The sequence below is a fragment of the Eleutherodactylus coqui genome, chromosome 7, assembly GCF_035609145.1.
Source record: "Eleutherodactylus coqui strain aEleCoq1 chromosome 7, aEleCoq1.hap1, whole genome shotgun sequence".
NCBI classification, from domain to species: Eukaryota; Metazoa; Chordata; class Amphibia; order Anura; family Eleutherodactylidae; genus Eleutherodactylus; species Eleutherodactylus coqui.
The window spans coordinates 164,153,565-164,163,161 of NC_089843.1; the positions used below are offsets into that span (position 1 = coordinate 164,153,565).

Sequence of the window (9,597 nt, forward strand, 5' to 3'; positions counted from 1 at the left end):
CGAGCGGTGACGAGCGGTGACGCGGCGGTGGTGGGCGGGGAAGCGATTTCACGCTATCTCCCGCAGGTAAGTATAGGGGCTCTGGGGGGCGCCGTGACGGGCTTCACAGCGGAATATTACGCTGCGGAGCCCGTCACGCTCGTGGGAAGGAGGCCTTATATTGGTTGGATGACTAGAGCGGGATATCTGGACATGTTAATTCGCCATTCAATTTTCTTCTGAACTTTGAAGCTCTGCTGTTGTGCTAGTCTGCTGCTGTCGCACATTGACTTCCTTTGTTTAGCCAAAGTCCTTGATACCACCTCATCAAGGACTGCTCACCCTTATCTTGTAATAGCAGCAATACAGAAGTACAATTGTAACAGCACGTCACACGGTTTGCTCAACTTTGTCTTCACGTAGGTCAGTGTTATCTTTACATAGACTACTTAAAGTTGAGTCAATTAAATTGTAGCTTGCAGTGTAATATGCTACACTTGTTCACTTTATACAGTAGGAGAGGTACTCGCCAAACAGCAGGCTTTTTAAAACTATTAGTATTAGTCATACAATGATGGACCATCTTTTCACTTTATTTAGTTGGAGACCACAGCCTTCGGGATTCTGGTCAACTAAACAATAAACTTAATGAATTAACATGAACAGATGTTTGTCTTAAGTCTTGTAGATTTCTCTCGACTTAGTAGACTATTATATTAATGAAGACTCTGATTTCCAAAACAATAAAACCCATTTTCTTTTGTAGTGTATAAAGCTCTAACATATAATTACTTCTCTTTCCAATCTCTTACAAGCAAAACAAAGGGTCAGGTGTGAGGATGCATTTAACCCCATAAGGACTCTTTTTTTACCCGATTTTAGTCTTTTCCGACCCTCTTTTTAAAAAATCATAACTCTTTTATTTATTAACCATCGATGTAGCTGTATGAGGGCTCGTTTTATTCGGGAGGAGTTGTATTTTTTCAACGGTACTATTTAATGTATCATATAATGTACTGAAAAAAGTAAATAAATTTTTAAGTGGAGTAAAATGGAAAAAAAACCTAAATTCTACCGTCTTTGCTTGTGTCTCCTTTTTACGGCGCACAAACTGCAACAAAAATAGCATGATAACTTTATTCGATGGATCAGTAGAGTAACTATGATAGCAAATTTCTATGTTTTTTTTTTTTTTTTTTGCTGTACTAGTTTAATTTTTTTCCACGGCTGAGTTGGATTCCGACTGCAAAATCAGACCCGGTGCCCAGCCAGAGACCCATACACCTGTTCGGATCTGCCGTGAGTGTCTCGGCCAGCAAGCCGGTGTGTATGCGTAGTGCAGAGCGTAACTTGAAGCTCCCGGGCCCCGATGCAAAACTTGTAACAGGGCCTCCAAGTATAATGCTTTACTCATAGTATTGGGTTCCCTATATGGAGAAGAGAGGCCTTATGGCCCCCCTAAGGCTCCTGGGCCCGGGTGCAACCGCATCCCCTGCATCCTCTATAGTTACGCCTCTGCTCCCCACTCAGCACGTCACATAGAATATGAAACCCTGAACAAGAAACCAGCGAAAACACAGCGATCCGGCGGTAAACTCCACCTGTCTAAACACTCTACATAAGCACTAACAACCTTAGCAGTGACGTCAGCGCCCAAGCAGTTGTTGACTGTCGTCCTGTCTTAATGGGACATAACACCCAGCCAATAGTTTTGTAGTGGCCGGCGCTTGTAACTGCAGGCACAGCTTTCATTGATTTAAATGAGAGCTGTGCCTGCAGTTACAAGTGGCGGCCACTACAGTACCCTTGGTTGGGAGTTATGTGGCATGTCCCCACTCAGTTGATCGGTCAGGGTCTCGAGCAGTGGACCCCGGCCAATCAAATATTGATGACCTATCCTGATGATCTATCCGCTATCTATCCTGATGACAGGACATCAATAGAATTTCACTGGAAAACCCCTTTAACCCCTTCATGACGCAGCCCCTTTTTTCCCCCATTTTCCATCCCTCCCCCTTAAAAAAATCGTAACTCCTTTATTTATCCATTGACGTCGCTGTATGAAGGCTTGTTTTTTGCAGAACGAGTTGTATTTTTCAATGGTGCTTTTTAATGTACCATATAATGTACTGAAGAACTTTTAAAAAATTCTAAGTGGAGTAAAATGAAAAAAAAAACGACATTCTGCCATCTTTCAGAGCGTCTTGTTTCTACGGCGCACAAGCTGCAACAAAAATGACATGATAACTTTATTATATGGGTCAGAACAATTGCTAAGCACCTGACAGTTGTCCCAACAATTATAACTTCCATGCTAATAAAGGCGGAGCGGGCTGGAGATTGAACCAGCAGCCGGCATCCATTCATAGTAAACAGGCAGTTGCTCATAGATTGCTTGTTTACATAGGCCGATCACCATTTGATTTTTAAGGGTGCCTTCACACTGACGAGGAAATGCACCGGCCCAATTGAAGTCAATGGGAGAGGATCGCAAGATTCCCCTGCCACTGTGACAATATAAGGTTGGAATATAAGCCCTACCACGAAATAGTCCATAACTGTAGAAAAAATAAAATAAAAAATAATAATAAATCACTTTAAAAGCGCTGTCATCTCCGGTGCGTCTTCTGATAGGTCCCCTGCACTCTTCTTCTGGCCAGGGATTGAAAATCCCCGTCTACTGAAAGTGCTGCCTCTGATTGGTCACAGTGCTTAGCCAATCAGAGGTAGTGATTCAGGAGACGGGGACTTTTCAATCCCCGGCCAGAAGAGAAGCAGAAGAAGAGTGTCGAGGACCTGCTAGAAGACGTGTCGGAGATGACAGCGCTTTAAGGTGATGTATTATTATTTTTAATTTTATTTTTTCTACATGGACTATTTTTGAAGTAGGGCTTATATTTCAAGCCCTCCATCCCAAAAAATTACTATCTTCTGCTGTGACTGTGATAGCCACGACAGGAGATTCCTTCAGTCCTGCTGGTTAACTGTACAACTTTCTGTGGAGGGCTTTATCTCAGGTGAACAGGGATGCGATATAATACAGGCAAGATACAGTAAGATTGATTTAATGATTTGCTGGTTTTCAACGCTCTATTATCTAGCTGAAGACTGATTTACTAGACAATTTTCCCCACTAGTGAAGTTTGCTGAACAGATTTTTAGTTTGCTTTAACAGAAGGTCTATTGGTGAGGCAGAGAGACTAGTGACTATGTGCTGATCCTGGCTTTGGTTTCACCGGATAGCTATAACTCACTGTTAGATGAAGATGCTGTAGAATAGCAAGGAAGCGGGTTGTCCACTACACTCTACCTTGGCTGGGAATACTTGCTGAATACTCATCCTCGCCGACTACAGGACTGCAACCTCCTCCTTTCTCTCTTCTGACTGAGTCTGCTAACTGCGTCACTTCCTTTTATCATCTTTCTCTCTACCCGCCCACTTGCATAGGGACTTGTATGTTTGTTTTCTACCCTTAGGGTTCTGCACCAGTGAGATTAAACCTGACTGTCAGCCAATGAGACCAGCTGACGTCAGTGATGAGTTCTATCTTAGAGCAGAAGGGGAGACACAGGGTCTCTCCCACAGATGGCAAGTTAATCCAGGAACGGCATACAGACATGTGAGACAGGACAAGTGTGCTGCTAGTGTCCTGTAGTGCCTGCTGGGCCAGCAATAAACTGAACGATAATCACTCCATGTTGAAGGGCCCTAAGCCAATGTGATTATGGGCAACTGTGCTATATTATTACTATTTTACCAAATTTGCAATTTATATTGCTCGAATCAGCAGTATTAGGCCTCCTTCAAACGAGCGATGTGTTTTTACGTTTGCCACATTGCAGCCGCAAATCGTATGAATGAATCAAATCCCAAGCTTTAGCTGCGTTTTCTCATTCATTCACACAGGCGGATGCAGTGTATCAGCGAAAATATACACAGTGTGGAAATCCCTCGGTCAGCAGAAATCCTCGGAATGTCTTCTAATAGATAAAAAGAGATGGCTGTCTTCCTTTCCCAGCGTCGGCCGCAACTAAACTATTTTTCAGCTCCCATAGCAGTCTATGGGAGATTTCAGCGAATATTGGCAAAAAGATAGAGCAAGACCTATCTTTTCTGACTGCGTATAGAATCAGTCGCTGTTTTCAGTCACCGATGTCCTGTTATTCCTGGCGCAACATGTTTTATGCGGCTAAGAATCGCTCATCTGTATGAATACATTCAAAACTAATGCTTCAAATGGTCTCGATTTTTAATTGCGGCAAAATTAGCGGTGCAAAAATGCTGGTGTGAATAAAGGCTTAATTATGATTTCAATATGTACAGAATTAGAGTATATACAAGTTTCACCAAACATTCAATTGAGAACCTATGGGGACTTTTTTCCCAATGATAATCTCAGGAACAGCAATTGAATTCTTGGATTTAGTTTTAGGCCACACAATACAAAGGCATTTGCAATAAAAATATTAATGCGTCTCAGAGCTGAGAGTTTACTACAGTGTAACCAGGTAATCCTCTGTGAGCTAAATACATGAATAGCACAAATCCTTTCATGTCCTGTATAAGCTTTGTGCTCAGGCTGCTTAGCTCATTTAATTTTTAATATCTATAGTAATATGTAACAGGAAAACCTTGTTAATAATTGTATAGTCCTAGTGGATTTTTGATTTGCCTTCAGAGAATTGAAATTCCCTAGTATTAAAGGGGTTGTCTGAGGCATACAAACTGGTCCTTCATGACACAACATAATAAAAGGTACTGACACTCACCTCTCCTCACTCCCCGCATGTCCTCCGCCCACTGTGGCTCTCCACTGTGCTATTTTGTTTTTAGGCTGGAGCAGCCTGTGACGTCCCATAAACCTGCTGCTGCAGCCAATGATAGAGCTCAGCGATCGTCGCTGAGCTTTGTCATTGTCTGCAGCAGCCTGTTTATGGGGCTGCACAGGCTGAATACAGCCTGCAACACATAACGTCAGCGAGGAGTACTAACGCTACCTTTGAGAGACACGTGGAGAGCAGGAAGAGTTGAGCTATGCCGTGGGGCACCTAGTTGTAAAAAATATTTTCTCAGACAACCCCTTTAAAGGGAATATGCTATCAGAAAATAACCTGTTATATAAATCACATTTTTGTGTTAGACATATTTTTTAAGTTTTGGTGATTTTCTTTTTTTACTTTTAGTCTTAATTTGTATTTTAAAAGAAAAAACTCCTAAAATTCTGCATTTTTCCCACTTACCACAGAGTCTATTATGAGTCTGTCACTTCCTGTTCTGTAGGGAAAGCTTTGCAGCAGTTATCTCACTAGCATCACAGGTAGGATTATACTGAAAGGTAACACCTATATGTAAATAACACAGGAGCCACCATTCAAATGAGGTCTAAATTCTATCTACTCCTCCTTCCTGCAAAATGACCTCTGCATAGGTCACAGAGCATGCCTAGAACAGTCTCCCATACAAGTCAATAGGTCCCTTCCTTTCCTTTGTGTGAATGATACATGAAGCTGCTGTAAAGCTGTTAGGGATATTCCAGGAACCCCTATAATATGTTGCTAGGGTTCCAAATTAATGGCAAATGTATAGCAGGCCTGGAGAAGTAAATGTGACACACCACACAGGTTGTATTCCAAAGAATTCTAAGTTTATTCTAAAAACATAGACCTTTATGGAGAAAGAAAGGGAGTGGCTTTATGCAAAAGCTGTTGTAGAGGTGCACTACAGAGAATGGCCTGTAGGGGGCAACAGACAAGCATTTTGGTGCATGAGAAAAGGGAAAACGCCCATAGGTGTAGTCAGGAAGTTGGATATAATGGTACATTCCTTCTACACCCAGGGAGATGTTGGCTGAGAGAGCCAGAGAGGACCTGTGCAGCAGAGCTAAGCTGCTGCAGGCCAGTGGCCTAGGAAAGGCCAGAGTCTGACAGGGGTGACCACCCTAACCTTGACACCCAGGTGGGGTGTGTATGTGGACTTTTATGTTTTGTTGAAGAACGTTATATGGACTCTGTTTACTTTAGTTGTACTGTGAATAAAGACTGGCAGGAGCCAGGTTTAAAAGGAAATCTGCGTCTCCAGAGAGTTCTTCTACGTGCTCGGTGCCCATTCCAGTCTGAGAGTTGGTGATCTGCAGGCAAGTGCACCCCGCTTGCTTACATATGGTGGTGGATGCGCTGGCACAAGTGGAGTGGCGCACAAAGCGGCATTTAAAGAGCCAGGAGGCTGAATTTGCAGTTGCCTTAGGGGTGACAAACGTCTGATGGAGAAGTCACAATTTTATCAAAGAAGTTGAATCAGCAGCACAAAAAAGACATCCCAATAGGGGTTAGACCTATGTGCAATCGCTAGTAAGGAGATCCAAACCAATACCTCCAAATCAAAAGTCCATATAAGAAAGAGATCCGGGAGCACTTCAGGATGCAATGAAAAATCCAATGGTTGTTTATTTACCCATCACCCACAGACAGCGACGTTTCGGCTTGAATAAGCCTTCTTCAGAAGGCTTGAAGAAGGCTTATTCAAGCCGAAACGTCGCTGTCTGTGGGTGATGGGTAAATAAACAACCATTGGATTTTTCATTGCATCCTGAAGTGCTGCCGGATCTCTTTCTTATATAAACGTCTGATGGAGGCAGTCTAAACGGCCAGGAGGCTGAGTGTACAGTTGCTGCTGGAGAAGCATGTAAAGGGCCAGGGGGCCGAAAAATTGTGGTTGATGTGGGAGTAACAACGAACCAGACTGAGGACATCTTCGATGCAAGTTGGTGAACTTTTTGCTTTATTTATTCATTGTGGACTGTGCAGTCAAGATGGCAGCCGTTGCAGGAGGCAACCAAAAAGAGCCATGCTGGAGGTGTCTACAAATAGACTTCTGTATGTACGGGTGTCCAGTGGCAAAGTGGCCAGTAAAACCCCACTGGTCTGTATTGGAGGCTGACTACAGCACTTTGAGGGCACAACAGTAGGTGTCCCCAACAAAGGACTGTCATAACAATCCATGGAGTGGTGAGACCACTAAAAAGACTGTGCGATATGGACTTGACGGTGAACAAATTGATGACAATGTGGTTAACATGCTGCATAACAGAATGTTTTCCTTGCAGGAGGGGGCCGGGAAAACGGCAGTATGTACATTGGGTGAAAAGAAGTCCATAAGCTGTATTGTGGATAATGTGTTGCAGAAAAATTCCACTAACCTTGAAATGGGGGTGGGGGTATTGTGGGTTGTTTTCTGTATATATGTGTAGTAATGTTCCGCAAATGAAGTCAGGGTGTGAACAGGTTGCAATGAGGAGTGCAGCCAATGCCGATGTGGGAGTCAGGGCAAGTATACCTCTAGTGAAAAAGGGAAGTAATAATGAGGATAGAGTGTGTAGGACTAGAAATGCTGGAGTGAGTAGTACTATGCCTTTAGAGAGAGAAAAGATAGATCGTACTAAATGTGAAAAGAGAAAAAAGAAGAAAAAAGGCTGCTGCTAGTGGGACAAGTGAGGTTGTCAGTGCAGATCCTGAGGTCCAGGGTGAGACAGCAAGAGAACGCTTGTTTAAAATTCAGGAGAGATGTGCACCAATGTGAGCCCATGAAGAGATACAAGACCTCAGAGATGTAGCCAGAGATTAGGCTGATCGCAGAGTATGTCTGAAGGCACAATCTGTGCAGTATGAACAGGACTGTAAGAAACTGCAAATGAAAACCCAAGAGTTGGAGACCTGTTGCAAGTTAGAAAGAGCTTCTACAGATGCATGTAATCAAACTACAGGTTTTCAGAATCAAGTTGCAGAGTTAAAAATGCAGTTAGCAAAGAAAAATGGTGACTTGGAGTGCCAAATAAGTCAACTTAAGGAAGAGCTGGAACTAGAGAAAGCTGCTTGCAGTCAGGCAGAGAAGCAAGCAGAGATCCTGAAAGACTTACTAGATTACAAAGAAAACCAGGAAGCACTGCATGGGAGACTGCTGTCCCAGCTACAGATGATCCTGGATGAGGAAGCTGAAGAATATGAAGCTCAGATCCAGGACCTTGTTCAGACCCATGCGCTAACTATGAAGGAACAGTCCCAACGGTTAGAGCAAGCTGAAAAGATGAATGAAACCTTGCAAGAGGTCAAACAGGCTGTGGAAAGCAAGTGTACTGAGCTTACCCATAAGCTGACGGTCCTTTTGCAGGGTTAACAGGAGTCTGAATGCAAGAGAAATACAGTAGAGATGCAGCTTCAAGAGCTACAAATAAAAATAACTGAAGGTGACAGTGTGCAGACAGCGTTGTCTGAGCAGGTGAGCAGGCTGCAGGTGGAGCTGGAAGCTCAGAGTGAAGAGTCCCAGAAGTTGCTACAGTAAAAGACGCAGCAGAGGATTGGTCTCAGTGCACACCTGAAGACAATGCAAGATGAGAGAGATGTGTTCCTCAAGCAGGTAGAGGAAGATGCAGAAGCTAAGAGAAACCTGTCAGAGCAGGTTGCAACACTTCAGGCTGAGGTGTCTGACCTAGAAGATAGACTAGAGAAGAGTGCTGTGTGCTTGGATTCTGTGGAAGAGCAGAAAAGAGAAATACAAGAGGAGTAGAAGCTACAAGGCAGCAGTATGAAGAGAAGACAGCTGCCTGTGATAAGCTTGAGAAGGTTAAAGTAAGTCTTCAGCAAGAGATAGAAGATGTTTCTGTGGAGCTTGGTCTCCAAAAGGCGCTATTGTCCAAACTAAGAAAGATGCAGAAAATATGTGAACAGCAGCTTACAGAGGAGAAAATCAGGTCTGCAAGATATGTCACTGAATGTGAGCGTGCTAAAGAAAGGGTCTGTATGAAAAAGACTGAAAGGTTAACTTTGACACGCACCCTGAAAATGATGTCAGAGGAAAAGGGGCTGTTTCAAAAGTTCACCAAGAATTCAAGCGTGAAGATGAAACGCTGGGCAGCACAGTGTCATGTTGCTGAAAAGAGGGTTCAGAGACTAGTGTGGTCTAGGAGCCAGTTCAGACAGCAAGTAAAAGAGAAGAAGGGCTTGTGGAAGATTCCCGATAATGATGCGGGAAAGCGAATTCTGGTACAAAGAAAACGCAAGGGCGTGGTCCAACAACCGGTAGCAGGAATGAAGAATTGTAAAAATAAGACACAAGTGGTGAAGCATACCACTTAGGGGAAGGTGACCTAGGCACTCCAGGTGAACAGTTTGTAAAGACTTGGACGGTCTGGAGGAAATAAATCACTTCTGTAAACAAAAGAAAAGTCATTAAGGTGAGAGCTGAGCAAAAGATGCAGACTGAACAGACCTCTGAAGTACAAGAGGCCAAGGAGAAGGCAGAAAGTGAGGCTACTGAAGCTGAGAAGATCTCAGAAGTGGCAGCAGAAATCTTGGAAGAACTTCAGCAAGAGTATAATGACCTCAAAAGCAAACCCAGAAACTGAAAAAACAGGTTGTCCAGGTGGTAGAAGCCTATCACAGGGATGCTGGCTCCAAGGACCAACTCATCAATGAACTGAATACTACCAAGCAAAAGTTAGATTCAGAGGTAAAGGAACTTCGAAGAATGCTAATGGGTCTAACCAATAACACTATACTAAGAGAAGAAATAGAATGGTTACAAAGTGAGGAAAAGATAATTATAAAGCTGAATGGATTGAAAAA

At 43.3% G+C, this 9,597-nt stretch overlaps 1 pseudogene; it reads left to right on the top strand.

The window, feature by feature from the left end:
* Positions 1-7,798: 7,798 nt before the first annotated feature.
* LOC136573549 (myosin-9-like) lies at positions 7,799-9,108 on the top strand (annotated as a pseudogene).
* The last annotated feature ends 489 nt before the right edge of the window (positions 9,109-9,597 follow it).